We start from the raw sequence: 18,218 nt of genomic DNA on the forward strand, positions 1-18,218 counted from the left end.
AACGCTTTGTGCCGAGAAAGAGAAACCAAGATGTTTAACTATGGACTGGAGTAAGGTCATCAAAAAATGATTAAGTTCAGATTCAAAAGGGGGAAAAGGTCTAAGCTATGTGAACTCAGCACAGAAAGAAAAAACTAGGAATTACAGGATTCTTAAAAAGATGGACCGGCACTGAAGTTTAGATTTTGTGCTGAGAGAAATAAAACACAAGATTTGCTCAGTGAACGGGACCATAAAAAAACAAAATGCTGGAATGTATATAGCTTGCGTGGAAATTGGATTTCTGTAAACAAAATAGCTATTAAAATGTGTGGTCTCGCTTTAAATCAATGAAAAACTCGTTGGCAAGTATTTGAATTGGATGTGTAGAGAAATTGGAGTTTAATCTAAAATGCTGCCTTTCCCGCTGAGAAGGTTTTATTTTGACAACTTTACTAATAATTTATACTATTTTAACGGATTCCTAATTTCTTAGCAAGTTTTGAAAGCACAAAGACTTGGGAAAAATTTGCAGATGAATACCCGAAGTCACGTAATGACGCCAGGCCTTCTTACAAACCTGTAAAAGAGTTAACCCTTTCCATTGAAAGCGGTTTTATACTGGACATTATTAATTTGGATTTCTTAATAAAAGAAAAAAGACTCACCTGACAGACAGAAGAAATGTGGGGATATTCAGAATGAAAACAAAACGAAGAAAGCCTATGTAACAATATTCACCTGCTGCAGAGCACAGATAGATACTTAAACGCATCAAATTCAAGAGTTAGAAGCTAAGATAAATAAGCTGGCAGAGAAAAAGACAGGACCAGATGGATAGTGCAGAGCACAGACATAGCACCATCACCTACGGTAATAGAGATAACGTACCCCAAGGTGGGTAAGTGCAGTCCACAAACCCAACCTAACAGTCAATCAGAGAGGGATAATGAGTTTGGAGTAGAGGTGGCCCCGGCACATGATGATGGCTATTTATCAGTGGCACTGATACGTACGACCACCATTCGCTCCAGTGGGAGTAGAGCAGCCCAAATTACCATAAAGGAGGTGCCCCTCAGCCCACAGGAGACAAATTCTATTGAATAAGTTACCACCCGCTAAAGCAAAATAGTAGAGATACAGAACTCTGACAAAAGATTGGAGTAGAATACTGTGACTCAAGAGGCAGGGAAAAGGGTTGGGGAGTACGGGGAACGAAAGTGGATTGAATACAAAAACCACTCTGGGGCTGATGACCGCAACATAAATGATGCAGCATTCTTGAAAATGTTTAAGGATGGACGAGGAAAGGCACATCAAAAGATAATTAAGTGATTATTTAAGATTGGAGATGATTATGATGAAACTTTGGAATGGGCAGAACATGTAGAGGGGTTAAAGATAGAACAAGGGATAAAAGAGCAAAAATAGCAACAACAGCGTTAGCAACAGAGACGAAGGAGGAAGAGACACACTCCTGCGCAGCTCCACTGATATGTTTAAACTGCAATCAGGAAGGCAAGTTCAATAGGGATTGCCTGCAGAAAAGCAGAGGTTTCGGCAATTCTAAAGGGAGATGTCAAAATTGTGGTAAACTTGGACATCTGGCCAAAGATAGCTGGAGTTATGAGGAAGGCGCTGGATGGCGAGACCACAAACAGGCACAGAAGGGAATACCATTAATCAGGGAAGATCTGATGGACACGCTCAGACAGGTACCAGCACCACTGGTACCACTGCCACCACCGCCCCAACCAGAGAACACCCAATAACCAACTTAGATTTGCACCTGACCCATAGGACCATCAACATACAAGGAGAGAGTGGGGCATATCAGAAAGCAACCCTAAGTGAGATGGTGTTGTCGAAATACAGGGGTAATGCTACCTGCTCAGTTTTGGTGCTGTCAGAATACAGAAGGCAACATAAAGAAGGTATACAGAAGGCAGCGATACATTAAGAGAGATAGGGGTACTAATAGCTCTTCAGCGTAATCGGATAATTTTGGGGGATCGAATTAAGTTCGAAAACTCGGGACACCAGCAGCAACGAATGGCAGGAACAACCATAATCCAACCCGAGTGGGATTCAATGGCTGTATTGGGTAGCGTGTGCCAATTATACCCGACTCTGTGGGCACAATGCAAACAAGATTGTGGATTAGCAGAGATATCACCCATCAAATTTCCTGGACCCGAACACAAAGCTCACCGACCGTACCAATTAACACCCGAAGCTTATATAGCGGTCTGTCAGATAGTGCATGAATTAGAGGAGCAAAGTATATTGAAATATGTAATAGCTTCCATTAATTCACCTGTGTGGCTGATGAAGAAACCCGACCGGTGTTACCGACTGACTATCGATTATACCACCCTGAATAAGGTGACTTCCGGACAACACCCAATAGTGGCAAGTCCGGCCACAATTTTTAATGGCCTGGATCCAGATCATAAGATATTCACCATGCTGGATATAGTGAATGGAACTTGGACGATTCCCTTAGCCAAAGAGTCTCAAGGAAAATTTATCTTCATGCTAAATGGATAACAATACACGTGGGCCAAGGTACCACTGTGATTCAATAACAGCTGGAGCATATTTCATCGAATATTGTCAGGGATTTTGGAACCAGTAGACTTAGGAGAAAGAAGGAGCGAAGTCACATATCTGGGATACATAATATCGTAAGGGAAGAGACAGATGCCCGAGGACAGTAAGGAAGCAATTCAATCAATCCCCAGACCAGGAACCGTGAAAGGGGTCAGGCAGATACTAGGGCTATTAAACTACTGCAGAAATGTTATTCCCGAATATGCCAAGGTGGCCGAACCTATACAGAAACAGGTCAAAGGATGGGAACCCTCCTAAGAGCCACTAAACTGGGATCTAGATCAAGAAACTGCATGTGTGCGGTTAAAACAAACTCTCACAAGTGCTCCAGCCCTGGGACTACCAGACCAGAATAGGCCCTTTTACGTCTCTTCCTACCATATTAACCATCATTATAACGCGGTAGTGATTCAATTACATGGCGAAAGGCATAGCCCAGTGCCATATTACTCAGATAAACCGCAACCTGTAGCTGCAGGACTGTCCAGTTGCGTTGATGCCCTCGACTGTGCTGCTTGGGCCATCAGAGTTAACGAACCAATAATAATGCCAGGATGCATTATTCTACAAACCCAGCGTACCTTAGTAGAATTACTTAACACTGGAAGGCTAAAAAGGTATTCGATGCACAAATGGCGAGGTGGTAAATAATGCTCTCCTCCCTCCTCTCCCGCCACCCCCCCCCCCACCCACCCAACGGGACGGTAACAATAATAAAATACAGAGGGAGAGGAGCATCAGTGTAGCACAACAGAAGAAGATGAGAGAAGTAGTCAGGCAAATAAAACCCCGCTTGAGGAGGCAGACATGGATCTATATGTAGATAGGTTTTGGCGCTATATCAATGGGACACCACAGACAGGATGGGCCGTGGTAGATCGCAGCGGTCAGGCCAAAGGGGAAGGACGGTTAGAAGTGAATCTATCAGCTCAAGTGGTTGAATTAGTGGTTCTCACTGAGGCTCTGAGGCTGGCTAGGGGAAAATGAGTAAACGTCTATACAGACAGTCGAAACGCTTTCGGATTAGTGCATGATTATATGATAGCCTGGAGCAGACGGGGATACACGCCCTCAGGAGGAGGACCGATTAAACATGAGGACATTGATAAACATCTAATGGAAGCCTCCCACCTACCCCAGGAGTGTGCGATAATAAAGATTAAAGCACATGTAAAAAAGAATGATCAGTATGAACAGGGGAATGCATGGACAGATGAAGCAACCAAGCGAGTGGCAGGTACACTGGCCGGGGAAGCCCAAGGCAGAGCATGTAAAATCAGGCCTGAGGAAGTAAATATGCTTGAGGTACAGGGAGAGGCCAATCCGCAGGAACAGGAGGGATGGAAGCAGAGATGGGCCAAACAAGGGACCGACGGGATATGGAGAAAAGATGGGAATGTGGTGGCCCCGGAATGCATCCAGGGGAGCCTATTAAATTTATACCATGGGTATGTGCATACAGGTAGAACCAACATGATAAGCTCGATGTCCAGATGCTGGTGGTGGAAGGGAATATTTAGAGATATAGAGGACCTCTGCAGAAGGTGCGTGATATGCACAAAATAAAACCCAGTGGGGAAAGTAAAGGTCAGAATGGGACATTAGCCCCGACCGAAGGGACTCTGGGAAAATTTGCTGGTAGATTTTATTGGACCATTATCCAGCAACAGGTGGAAAACATACTGTTTAGTTATAATAGAATTGATATAGAGTAAAAGTTTAGAGATCAGCAAATCAAGGATTTAGAGAACGACACTAAGAAACAGAAGTTCCAAACACCCCAAATATGCAGTCAAGAGATTACCCCAGAGAGGTTCGAGATCGCATCCAAATGGATCGGTCTCTATCAGGTAATCATAGTACGTTATGGTACTTATAAGGAGTATCGGCAAGTGGAAACACTGGACCAAGTTAAAAAAGCATGGTCACTAACTAACCAGTGACGACCGGAAAATATTGCTTTTTGCAGGACTCGAGAGCTCATGGAAATAACGTGGAGTAACGCAGCCTCATATCAGGGACAACAGACTGAGGGATGGCAAGGCCTGTATTACAGGGACTCGGACGACATTAGTTTAATAAAACATCAAAAACACTGATGGTGTCGGACGGAGCAACAGTAGAGTTAAATAACGGGCATAAAACAATGTTACAAGGAAACGAAACAACATTGGGGATGAGCCAATAATATAGAACCATAATTAGTGGGAATAAGACCGCGGTGTGTTTTTAATCAGGAGGGACAAACATATTGCAACAGGGGAATGGGGTGCAGATTTCATGAACATCTATGAATGGTGGTGGAGGGATATCTCCAGAGATAGACCCACCAACACGGCCCCATCCACTACTTTAGCAACAGTGAGCGCTACCAGGCCCTCGACCATCACACCCTCAGCGCCACAAACGCGTCCAACTGTGAACATTGGGGCAAAAGAGAAATTGATAAGGCAGACCAAGGATAAGATACACTTCAGGGTACGTCAGCGAATAATTACTGTATTCCTAAAATTAAACAATAAAGCTACCCCAACATCTGCGGGTTAAACAGTATAAGCCTGTATAGAAACCTGATCCTTCGAGCACTTAAAGGCGCTGAATCCAAAACCATGAAGTTTAATGTGGAAAGAGGGTCAGGTAAAAAAAGACGGGATAGGGGAAAGAGAGGGATACTAGAAATGGCACGAGGCAGGATACACGGCAGGATACGTGGCAGGATACACTGCAGAATACACGGCGGGATACGTGTATGTGGCGGGAGTTGCGAAACGATAGACCTGCACACGCTAGATGATTGAGTTAACGCCTTAACATTAACCTGACAGGGATTGCTGGAAAGCGATAAGGATAATGAAAAGATACAGGTACAGCTGGGTAATGGCGCAGAAAGCGAATTATTACAGTGGCCCACACATTGCGAGACCACACCAGAACTATAAATGAATAGAGCATAACGCAACTTAAGTAAAACCATACAGACAGAACTAGTACGTGCAGGATATGGAGCATGGTTGCTCAATGGAATACAACATAACATAGAGTAGCTTCAGAATAGAAATGTGCCGGATTGGATAACATTCGATATATTTACCAACTGGTCCTTAGACAAAAACATGACTCATGCCTGCGAGGTGCAGAGAAACAGTCATGCTTGGGTTTCAAAGGCCAGCTGTGTTACCAGACATTTAAATAGATTTTGTATTATCTATACGACAGTATGATATGACAACAGGAGATCCTCTATACCAAACAATGTAGGAGAAATAAGGAATCAAACTCGCGTGCGGTACGATGAAAAACCAGAAATTTAATTGAAGAGAACAACAGTACTAAGAGTCTCAGCATATGTAGATTGTTATAAAAATAACCAAGTTGCTTTATGTCGAGATCCACTACGAATGAGAAAAGATGACTGTGGATATAACCAAGTGGACGGGTGCACCTTGAGTATCACCCCCACTAACACAGGATTACTAAATTATCGCTGTAGTACGAGGATATGGAGATTGATGTGTGAGCACCACGGCAACTGAAATGAATGAAGGAAAACCTCATGCACCATTATGGATATTGACGTCTGCTTTACTCCACTTGATGAGACAGATATAAATGGGTTTATTATAAACCCGTGAGCTAAAGGAGGAATGATCGATGGGACAATGATGGACATTGCCTGAGGAGGTTATGCGAAGACCATCGGGCCACAAGGAAAACCGATACTCGAATTGAAAGAGAAACAAACACCATTCGACAACATAAAGGATATTCCAGGCGGGGCAGAATTTCGGCAGAACAGTGAAGACCCCAAGTGGAGGGAAGATAGATGAAACAGCAGAAAACGCAGGCGTGGCATAATTCGAACACCGAGAAAATGTTGGCTACAAAGGACTTATACACGAACGAAGCTGGACTCAATGTATTGGTTGTCGTGCAAGGGGGCTCACCTTGATATCCTTTAAAAAGCTGTAACCGACGTAAGAGGTAGGCCCTAGCCCGTACTATAGTTAAAACATTGAAGAAAGGGAAAACAGACAGTCCTGCAAAAAGGACTTACATAGTATAACCTTGATGGGAAAGCCAACAGGTAGATCCATGAACTCGGGAAGTAGCCATACCCAAGTGAAAGGACACCCCTGGAAGCTCACCCATGTGGAATTAATTGCGAAATTGCCTATCTGGGGCAAATAGCCTGGGCCATTAGGGGGGAATTGTAAAGGATAAATAGTAAGGTTATAGAAAGGGGGTCAGAATTATGCCGAACGTAGTGAACTTATCAATTGTCGATGTATGTAACACTTGCTTATATCGGTATAACACACTTATACGCATTATATTATAGCTTAACCTTAGTAACACTGAAACAGCCAAAGTCAGCAGTTTTGTTTCAAAGTCGCTGATGAAGAGATAAATAAGCCAGAACAACCACACTAAGCGTCGGATAGACTGGGGTAGAGGGCAAAATACAATAAAACAATGATGAGAGATGGGCAGTTTCATGTACCACTCAGAGCCCGTCTGATAAGAGTCGACAAATCACTGTAACTTCGCTGATAGCAATAGACCTTTCGATGATTTTGGAGGAGGATAGCTCCTCTCCAACACCTGTATACATTATGTTTAAAAATTCTTCTACTTCGGAGGTTCCAAGACTGAACCTTCCCGTTCATTGCTCGTAATAAAACTGGTAAACCTGAGGTTTCGTTTGTTTACTTCCGTGTTCGTCATACAGTGGGAAGCTGGGCGAGGTGTCGGTTAACTATATCAGTTGGTCCATCCCGAGCGAGAGAAGCCTCTTTTTTACCACAACAGCTCCCCTCCTCACCCTCCATCTCCTCTCCTCTCTCCTCACGTCTCTCCTCTGCGCACCTCTCTCCTCTCCTCTACCATCTACCCTCCTCTACTCTATTCTCCTCTCCCACCCTCGCCTCTACCCTCTCCTCTCCCCAGTCCTTCCCTCTAATTCCCTACCCTCTTCACTCCGCTTTCCTCTCCTCTCCTCTCATAACATCCACTATCCGTTCCACAACTCTCCCCTGCTCAGCTTTCTTCTCCCCTCTCCTCCCCTCGTCTCTCTTTTCCTCCCCTCTCCACTACTCTCCTCCTCTCGCCTCTCCTCTCCTTCACACTCTTCTCCTCTCCCCTTTGCTCACCTCCTTATCCTTTCATCATCTCTCCTCTCCCCTCTCCTCCCCCATCCTCTCCACTCGGCTCATCCCTTCTCCCATCTCCTCCTCTCTCCTCTCCACTTCTCTTCTCACCTGTCTTCCCGTTCTCTCCTGTCTCCTCTCCTCTCTCCTCTCCACTCTCCGCAACTCTCCTTCCCTTTCAGCTGTTCTCCTCAACTCTCTTGTGCCTCATTTTCTCCCCACTTGCCTACCTTTTCCACGCCTCTACTCCATTCTCCCCTCTCCCCTACACAATTCTCCTCCCCTTCCCTCTCCTCCATTCTCCTCTCATCTCCTCTGCTCTCTCATCTCCTGTCTTCCCCGATCCACCCCTATCCTCACCTATCCTCTCCTCTCTCCTGTTTTCAGGTCGCTTCTCTGTCCACTCTCCTCTCTCCTCTCCACTCGTCTCCACTCCAATCATCGCGACTCCTCTCCCCTAAATTCTCCCCTCCGCTCCTCATCCCTCTCCTCTCCTCCTCACCTATTCTCCCCTTTCATTTTAACTCCTCTCCTCACTTGTTTCCTCTGATGTTCTCTCCTCTCCTCTCCTTCCCGCTCCTCTCCTTCCCTCTGCTCTCCTGTACCCTGTCTAGTCCTCTCTTCTCCACTTCTCTCCTCCCCCTCCTACACTCTCCTCCCCTCTGCCCTCCTTTCCTCTACCCTCTTTTCACCTCCTCCTCTCATGCACTGTCTTCTCCCTTCTCTTCTCTCCCCTAACTCCCTCCCCTCTTCTCCACTCACCTCTACTCCCCTCTCCGTTACCCACTCTTCTATCCTCTCCTGCCCTCGCTTCTAAACTCCTCCCTTGTCCCCTCTCTTCTCCTCTCCTCTCCTCTAATCTACTACCTCCTCTCTCCACTCTGCTTTCATCTTTTCTCTCCTATCCTCTCATCTCCTCTATTCTCCTCTCCATTGCTCGAATCTCCACAGCTCTTCTCTCCTTCACTCTCCTCTCCGCTTCCCCTCTCTTCTCCCCTCTCCTCCCCTCCCTTCTCATCTCTTCTCGCCCCTGCTCTCCCCACTCTCTTCCTCTCCTCTCCTCTGTTGGTCTCTCCTCTGCTCTCCCACTGCCCTTCCCCTCTCCTCTGCTCTACTCTCCTTCTCTCTCATCATCTCTCACCTCTCCACTTCTCTCCATTCCTCCCTTCTCTCCTACGCTCCTCTCCTCCTCTCCCCGCTACTCTCATCTCTCTTCTGTCGCCTACCTTCTCCCCACCTCTACTCCACTCTCCTCTCCACCCCTCTACCCTACACTCTCATCTCCACTCCCCTCGCCTCTCCTTTCCTCGCATCCCTCTCCTCTCCCCTACCTTCTCCTCACCTCTATTCCACTCTCCTCTCCATCCATCTCCCCTACACTATCATCTCCTTTCCCCTCCTCTCCTCTCTTCCGCTCTCCTATCTTCTCTTCAACTCTCCTCTGCTTTCCTCTACTCATCTCTGCTCTGCTCTCCTCTGCTCGCCTCTCTACTTCCCCTTTCATCTATCCTATCCTCCACTAACCTCTCCTCCCCTTCCTGCTCATCTTCATTCTTTCCTTCTCCCACCTCTCCTCTCACCTCCTATCCTCTAATCTGCTCTGCTGTCTTCTCCACTCCACGCCTCTCCTCTCCTCACCTCTGCTCTCCTATTCCCCTCCTCTCCTCTCCTCCACACTCATCTCCTCTCGTCTACTTCCCTCCCACCTCCTGTCCTCTCTCTTCTCCTCTCCTCACCTCTCTGCTCCTTTCATCTCTATTCCTCACCTCCAGTCTCTACATTCCCTGCTCTGAGGAAAATAAACGATTTGATGGCGTGTGACTGTCAGTATGGCATCGGTCGCCATGAATCCTTAATGACCATTGTAATAATAGCACACGCGTATCCTTACTGACCAATATGTTATCTGTCCCCATGTGCCCTGACTGACCACTGTATTATCTGTCCCCATGAACCGTTACTGACCAATATATTATCTGCACCATGTCCCCTTACTGACCACTGTATTATCTGTCCCCATGTATCCTTACTCACAATTATATTAACAGTCACCATGTACGCTTACTGACGATTGTATTATCAGTCCCCATGTACCCTTACTAACCACTGTATTATCAGTCCCCATGTACCCTTACTGACAATTGTATTATCAGTCCTCATGTACCATTATTGACCAATATATTATCTGCCCCATGTACCCTTACTAACCACTGTATTATCAGTCCCCATGTATCCTTAATTTGAACTGTACTGTCAGTCCCCGTGTATGTTACTGACATTTACTTAGCCTGCCTCTATCCTTCCATTTGTTTTATTTCACTTGTGTTACCCCGAGAAGTGAATTGAAAATCTGAAATTACAGAGCTATTTTACATCTCAGTAATAATAGAAACTCCCTAAATGAAGCTGCTCCCTTCACATGCATGCTGTGATTCTGTGGAGTTAACTATTTCTGCTTTTACCAATAGTGCTTGGTTTTGGATAAAGTTTTTTGATCTGAAAGCCACGTTGCTTTTAAGATATTTTGCAATTGAAAGTGATGCAAAGAAAAGTTTCGGACAACTTGTTTATTCAGTGACTGTGATTAATATCCTTCAGTATGCAGTTTAATTGTCTCACTGGAGAGTTCCCTCAGGCTATAAATAGGTATTTGTTTTCAGTCTATACAGCAATGTTTGACTGAAGTTGTTGTTTAAAACGAACAGCGCTCATTGGAGCTCACAGAAAGTCAAGTCACGTTCTGGGAGATTCCAACTCAGCTTTGGATCCTGTGGGCAATTTTGGATGTAGAACGTATTTATTACCCGCTCCTCGCTGCTGTTGGTGTTCCTGGTGAGTCCTTCATCTGCAATAATTTATGTAACCCATGTTTCTCTGTATTTGCTGTCCTTGTCCTTTAGTTCTAGTTATTAATTGTATTCAATTTAACCCTCTTGTTCTTTGTCTGGCAATGCAAAGAAGTTTCTGTCATGTAATGTTTGATCGTTTGTTAATTCGCTGCTCCCAGTTCAATGAACAGTATGTTGTTTCCACAACTTGCTTCCAGTGATAGTGGTTTACAGGATTTGAGAGAAATTTGATTTTATTGACACAGATATGTTAGTGAACGATTATATTATTGAACAGCTTGCAATCAGCTTTCTGCACTGATGCCCAGTGTTGGATAATAAATATGTGTTCAGCGGCAACAAGTGTTTTAAGGTCCACTGGTTATTGTTAATGACACTGATCTGTGGAAATCAGCGTTGAGAGATCCTTCACAAATACACTGAGATATGAGACATTATTCACTAATGATTCAGCTTTAGACAGTTGTCGTAATTTCCACCGCCTCCCGCTCTGCCTCACAATCACTAATTCCAGATGATCAGGACAGGGTTAAAACTGCAATACGTCTTCCAGTAAAATGTTTATTCAGTTGTGTTTGAATTGATTTATTTCCCTTATTCAGCCACAGTTCAGGAGAGCTCGGGGTGGGCCGCACGGTAGCAACTATTCAAAATGGAGCACTATATTGTGAAATATTTTGATATTTCCAGTCTCAAACTCTCTCTGTCAACTGGAAGTCTGTAATTTACTCACACCAGGTGAAAGGCAGTTGGTTGACACAGTTCCAGCTGTAAACAGACACGTTCGTAAAGCGACAGTCCCTTCTTTAAAGATTATTTGCAATATTCGTGGAAAGTCAGCTTAAGCCAGTTACAAAGTGTACTTTCAAAACAATGGTTGGAAAGGTTCTGATTTCGACACATAATACATTTCAAGTCATCTTCTTCAGCTTACGACACAACCGCAGTAACCTCGCCAAAGACTGCATTCCCCTCTCAGTCACAGATTTCATTCCCCAACTTGGCCACAGACTCCATTCCCCTCACTGTACACAGATTCGATTCCCCTTCGTGGACAAAGAATCGATTCCTCTCCTTGGCCACATACTCCATTCCCCTCCCTGTCACAGACTCCATTCCTTTCCTTGGCCACAGACTGCATTCCCTCCCTTGGCCCCCAATTACATTCTCCTCCCTGGACACAGATTTCATCCCCCTCGCTGTCGCCATACTACATTCCCATCCCTGGAAAATGACTCTATTCCCCTCAATGGTCGCAGGCTGTTCACAAATTCGCGGCTTATTGTGCTGAATTATTGCTCCCTCTGACTTGGATATGGCGTGATATCAGAGTCTCATTCGGAGCTTTATCCACCTGGCAAAAGTCCAATACATTAATTCTTTCAGTCATGACCCAGCACCCACACATCACATCCACCGCTTCATTCACTCCCTGTCACAACACCCAAACATCCCATACACTGGCACATTCAGTCCAGAGCCAACACCCACACGTCCCATATAGTGGTTCTTTCAATAACTGTGCCAAACACCACACATCCCATCGGCTGGTGTAATCAGTCCTGTCCCAAACAGCACACGTCTCATCCGATGATTTCATCAGTCCTGACCCAAATACCACAAGTCCCAATGGCTGGTTCATATAATCCTGACTCATTTCACACATAATACTTTGAGACAGCTGTTGTTGCTCTCAATCTGAAATATAAATTCCCTCTTTTTCTCTTTCTTACAGTGAACTTAGTGACGATAATGATCCTGTCTCAAGGAAGGTGCGGTCTCTCCAAGTGTGTCACCCGTTACCTGGTGGCAATGGCAGCGGCGGATCTACTGGTCGTTATCCTCGACCTGATATTCAGGCAGATTGCTATTCGTTATTCAACCGTGTTTGTGTTCATGTGGAAGGTTAATGTTTGTAATATCCATGCCATCCTGCTTTACGCAGTCACGGACTGTTCCGTCTGGTTCACAGTTGCTTTTACCTTTGATCGATGTATAGCCATTTGTTGTCAGAAGCTCAAAACCAAATACTGCACCGAGAAAACGGCGACTGTGGCTGTGGGAACAGTGAGTGCGCTGTTCTGTGTAAAGAACACTTTCTGGTACTTTATATATGGAGGTATGTATAATATTTCCAATAGTCCCTGGTTTTGTTTTGTTCGATTGGAAGTCTATGAGTCAGTATCATGGGCAGTAATTGAATTCCTTCATTATATTATAACACCGTTTATTCCATTTGTTCTGATCCTTCTGCTCAATACTTTAACTGTCAGACACGTTTTAGTGTCGAGCAGAGCCCGCAGGAGACTCAGGGCCCACAGCAGTGGGGAGAGTCCCAGTGACCCAGAGATGGAGAAGCGAAGGAAATCCATCATATTACTGTTTGTTATATCCGGCAATTTTATCATCTTATGGGCAGTGTTTCTGTTGTATTCTGTGGTTGAACGATTGTATTCGTTAAACGTTATTCCTGTATCTCTACCTAGATATGTACAGGAAATGGGATTAATGCTTCAGCTCCTGAGTTGCTGCACCAACACATGTACTTATGCCGTGACCCAGACGAAATTCAGAGAGGAGTTGAAGAATGTGGTGAAATATCCCTTTACTGTAATTGTTAAATGCATTAAATTATAAGAATCACACAATGTTTTGGGCGGGTGTTCTGCCCAATCCGCTCATCTCTGTGATATACACAGAGTGAGGCATGTTTTGATCTTTCACTGCGCGGATTCAGCGACTCACAAAAATGGTAGAGGTGGGGAAGTCCACGGAGATCAGTCCCGTTGGACTCCTGCAGGTTTTGTCCCCGCTAAGACGTCTGCTGCGGTCTCGGACGGGTTTATAAAGCTCCCGACCGCCAGGCTCGTGTCAGATGTGTTTACCCAAAGGGAGCGGCACGGGGAAGGTGGCTCTGTTACTTTTCAGTCCACGGGCGGAAGGGCCGCTCAGTCCCCAGCACTCCCAGGGAAAGCTGGGGGGAAATGGCCTGGGACCAAACAACAGCCAGGGAGGCAAGGTTTCAAAGGCTCAAAGGTCAGTGCTTTCATCCTTTTGCAGGCTCCTTGTGTTTTTCTCCCAGTGGGGTTTAACCTGAGCAGCCCCAGCGCCCGGTGATAGCGACGTATCCTTGTTTCAGATAATCTACCTTTGGGATTAACGGGCCTCCTGCAGAGGAAGTATATTCCAGTGAAATTCACAACTATAACATTCCTTTGTAAGTTTGCCTGAACAATGCGGTGAGCTGCAGGATGAAGTGTTCCCCGCACACACTCAACACACATTAAACTCAGCTCCTCCTCACTCTCTGTAAAATCTCCTTGCTAAACATAGCCCATAATATGCAGTGTTCAGGGAGGGTGGTAACGAGCTTTGTTGCTCGGTATTGCAGTATGTGTGATGTAATAAAGCAGGGAAACTCACATGACACTGTGCCTGAGTATTGTGACATCACAGACCTGCCCTTCTGACCATGCCCTGGTCTGTGGTTGACCCAAAATTGCATTTCAGACATCCCTTCTCCTTCACACATTACTTTACATACAGTTGCTTAATGTCTGCAGCAGAGAAATAGGCCATTCGGTGCTCGCGGCTGCAAACTGGTCTGAGGCTGTTCCCCTGAGGTTTCCCTGGGGGTGCTGGGAGTTAGCAGCCCATCTGCCTGTGGACTGCAAATTTACAGAGCGACCTTCCCCACCCCGACCCTTTCGGCCCAGCAAAGCATGTCAGAGCTTACTCTATCACCACATCATGATCTTAAACGGAGTGCACAAAGAGAGTGTTAAACTTGGGAACGTAGAGAAAGTGAGATTCAGTGGTAAGTCCGTGGTGAGTCTGGCTGAGTATTAGCTGTAAAAAGGGACATTTAGATTAACGTTTTGAATTGAACTTAGAACTTTAAATACAGAAATTAGCAGAAACTGCCTGTTAGTGGTAGTTAACTATCAGTCAGCTGTAAGTGTTAGTCTTAAATATGTGCTAATTACTGCGAGCAATGGGCATGGAGCTGAGACAGCACTTGTAACTTGTGTGTGGCTCCAAAGATATAAAACTAAACACTAACTGCTGATGCACAGTGTGTTCTGCACAGTGATATTAAACGGAATTTGGTGAGAGTTTGAATGGGAACAGTGGTTGAAGGAGGTGCTGCTTTGGCCTCCAAAATACAGCAGGTTGATGAACGTTTGGAGAGTATTATCTTTTTTCTCGAAGCTTGGTCCACACTAAGACCTGGGAGCAATAACAATACTTTATTAAATTAATAATTTAACTATAATTACTAATTAATTAATATAATTATAAATAACCATTGAATAAAAACTAAGTAATTAAATTAATTCAGTGTGTAATAAGCAAATAAATTTATAAAAAATAACTAAAGATGGCAGGGTAGGCAATGAGACGAGACTGTAGTGTGTGTGAGTTTGTGGACATCAAATCTGTCCCACATTCCCACATCTGCAATAAATGTGTATTCTTTATTCGCTCTGGCTCAGGGTAATTGGGCTGGAGTGCGAGTTCGACACACTCTGAAACACACAGGAGGAGTGATTTAATCCAGAAAACAGTCACATCCCACAGAAAAGCGCAGGTTCAGGAAAGTCCGTGGCTGATTGGGTGTCGTGTGGCGAGAACTGAGGAGAGGCTGAGAATGAGACAATGCTCCTGCCCAACGATAGGGATAAAGATTGCGTGGAGGACATCCACAATACATACCAAGGTACGTGGCTCACAATGTTGTCCACAGACAGAGATAGGAAGAAATATTAAACAACTACTTTGCATCAGTATTTATCAGGGAGTCAACACATGTGGACATGATATTGGATGATATTAGAAATGAAATAACTGCATTTAAAATAACAAGAGTAAAATATTATATAAACTAATCAAACCGAAAATGGATAAAATGCCGGCTTCGGACAAATTACATCGAGGGAAGAGATAGCAGAGGCATTAATAAACATATTCATTATTTCGCTAGAATAAAGTGCAGTGCCAGAGGATTGGCAGATACCTAATGTAATACCAATTTTTAAGAAGTGAGGTAGAACGTGTCTGAGGAACTATAGTCCAGTTAACTTAACGTCGTTGGGAGGATAAATAATGGATTCCCTACTAAAGGAGAAAGTGGAAGAACAACTAGAATCCAAAAATGAAGAGTCAGCATGGATTATAAAAGGGAAAGTCTTGAATTGACCAAATTATTTGAATTTTTCGAAGAAGTAACAGATAGCGTAAACTAACGTAATGTAGTAGATGTAATTTATCTAGATTTCCAAAGGCCTTCGATAAGATATCCCATAATAGACTGAAAGGGCAGATGACAAATCGTAATTCCAATTAATAATAATAATTGTGATGTTTTAAAATGGAGTTAACAGATTTTTAAAATGGATCCCACAGCCTGTTTTTCAGATTGTGAGAAGCATGTGTGGGATGCCTTCCACAGAGGAGCAGATGTTCCAATTCATAGAGCAAAGGCCTTGGGAGCTGGGCACAGACACAGATAACATAGAATTTGAATTCTGTCATAAGATACAAGTTAAGTAAAAAGAATCATAACAACATGTATCCTGAATTACTAATTAAACATATAGAGGCCTGATTGGAGGAAGCAACCTACCAGATAATCATGTATTAATCAATCAGCACATATTAATTGTAACTTGCATAATTAAGTAAGACTATAATCTGAAACTGTATAAAATAAGATGTCTCTGGCAGTTTCTCTGAGCATTCATTCAAGGATAGCTCAACTGGCAGCTTGTATCTTTTATTAATAAAAACTGCATTTACTTTAAGGCAAATGGACTCCGAGTATGGTTTGAAGTTAACTCTAACAACGTGGCGCAGTCAGCAGGATCTACTGGACGGGCAGATTAGACTCAAAAAGCCAAACCAACCGAATAACAAGTGAGTAGAGAATTACCTTGAGAAATTCTCCTCGCAAAGTAACGAGAGATCCAACGAATCTGAGGTAGAGTCCATGCAGCCAGTAAATCCAGTTGAGGGGCGCGTCAGGACACTGTAAATAAAGACTGTAAGTTTTGGTACAAAAAGTACGTATACAGGAAAAGAGCTTCAGTGTAAATAGTCCCACATAAGTAAAAGCGGAAAAACAGCACTAGGTAAAAAGCCTTGGTTTAAAAAGTTCTGCTTAAGTAAAGATGGTAAAAGAGGAACTGGGGAAAAAGCCCCAATGTATGAAATGGCAAAGGAATCTGCCAAGGCCCTTGGACGGCTGAGGTATAAACTACCAGAATAGTTTCTGAGAGATAAATCTGAAAAGCTCATGAAGATGGTTAAGGCAGGATATGATGAAGGGAAAAAGATCATTTTAAAAGCCGAAAAGATGAATAGAAAGATACCCGAAGGTGAGATGGACAGCTAAAGTGACAAAAGACCACAGGATGTAAGTATAAAAATAGATATAGATGACAGAAGGGAATGGACAGAGGAATTTGGCCCAAATTTGTATCCCCCACTAATAGGGTTATGATTAGGACCTGAGGAAAATAAAGTAATGATTGGGGGCCAGAAGGCTCACTTAGTAGATATTTTCCCGAAGTCCACAACAAAAACTATTATGACTTTCTTAAGTGAAGTATGGATACAAAAATAGAGCCGGCCAAACAATAAGCTTTGTTGAATGAAGAGAGATTTTTGGGATTGTCTGTCTTTGAATGAAAGTGCTTGTGTGATTTTGGACTTCGGAATATTTGAGTTGGGAGTTAATGAATTTTTCATGTGTCTGAAAGCCTGCTTCAGAAAGTGGTAGAGCTATCTGTTGTTATGGCCCCAACCACTTTTTCAGACAGAGTTAATTTGTTTTAACCCTTTGCAGTGTTGTCCTGTATGAAGGAAGTTTTAAGAAAGTGTGAACCTAGAATTGAATTACATTTTAATTTAGAAACCCAGGTGTGGATTTATTCAGATGATATGTTATGGAGCTAGGAAATGCACAAAGGATAGGTTTGTTGAGCAAAAGATAAAAAATGTGTGGTCCCGATGGTTTAAAAAAAAAATTTCGACACGCTCATTTGTCAAAAGAAAACATGTAATCATTGATTACATTTGTTTGAAAGACAATACATTTAGTCTAGGAACGAGATAAAGAATGGAGAAGGTAAATTGTAATGCCTTAAAAAAGAATCCTGCATGGGTGTCTCAAGGCTGCGTGCTTGGGAAGTACGCCCCCATATTTCTTTTTGTAAAATCATGATACGAAAGCTTCGAGCTCAGTAAAAAGATTTTTAAATAAAAGATTGGCATATTTGAGTTGGGATTTTGAGATATTTCTGGTGATTCTCCTTGATAAACATTTTGGTTGTATTGGAAAATCTTGGGTTTGGAAAGACTTTTAATAAAAGTAAACATACTGCGTCAGACGCTGAAGCTCAAAAAGATTAAATTTATGAGATACTGTATCACAAAATTGAAGTTACAACGCAAAAGATTAGAGTTTTTGATGTTCATCTTCTGAAACAGAAGTTTGGCACGTAATTATAAAACAAGTACTTTGCATTCTGTGATCTATGAATCACTACAAAGCATAAATGATAAGTCCGATTAAAAAACCATATTTGACATTTCATAATCCAACAAAAAATACAAATACTAGAAAAGG

The sequence above is a fragment of the Pristiophorus japonicus genome, chromosome 23 (genome assembly GCF_044704955.1).
Source record: "Pristiophorus japonicus isolate sPriJap1 chromosome 23, sPriJap1.hap1, whole genome shotgun sequence".
NCBI classification, from domain to species: Eukaryota; Metazoa; Chordata; class Chondrichthyes; family Pristiophoridae; genus Pristiophorus; species Pristiophorus japonicus.